Raw genomic sequence first — 249 nt, 5'->3', positions numbered from 1 at the left:
ATAATAATAACACCAACATTAACACTCTTTTTATGACAGTAAAGGAAATCTAATGCGCAGGTTTTTGTTCAATTCTGAAAATATAAGCGCAAACCCCGCACCATATAATTAAAAAGATGGAATGTGTTAAAACCTTTTCAAGGAATCGTTCTGTATAGATGAAAATTTTGCCTTGTAACACAAATTTGCTTTCGTTATGAGCGCACCTCTTCCATATAAGCTCGTTATTAATTGTACTTTCAAGGCCCT

This window comes from Penaeus monodon, chromosome 29, assembly GCF_015228065.2.
Source record: "Penaeus monodon isolate SGIC_2016 chromosome 29, NSTDA_Pmon_1, whole genome shotgun sequence".
NCBI classification, from domain to species: domain Eukaryota; kingdom Metazoa; phylum Arthropoda; class Malacostraca; order Decapoda; family Penaeidae; genus Penaeus; species Penaeus monodon.
Note: the sequence above shows the minus strand (reverse complement) of the source record.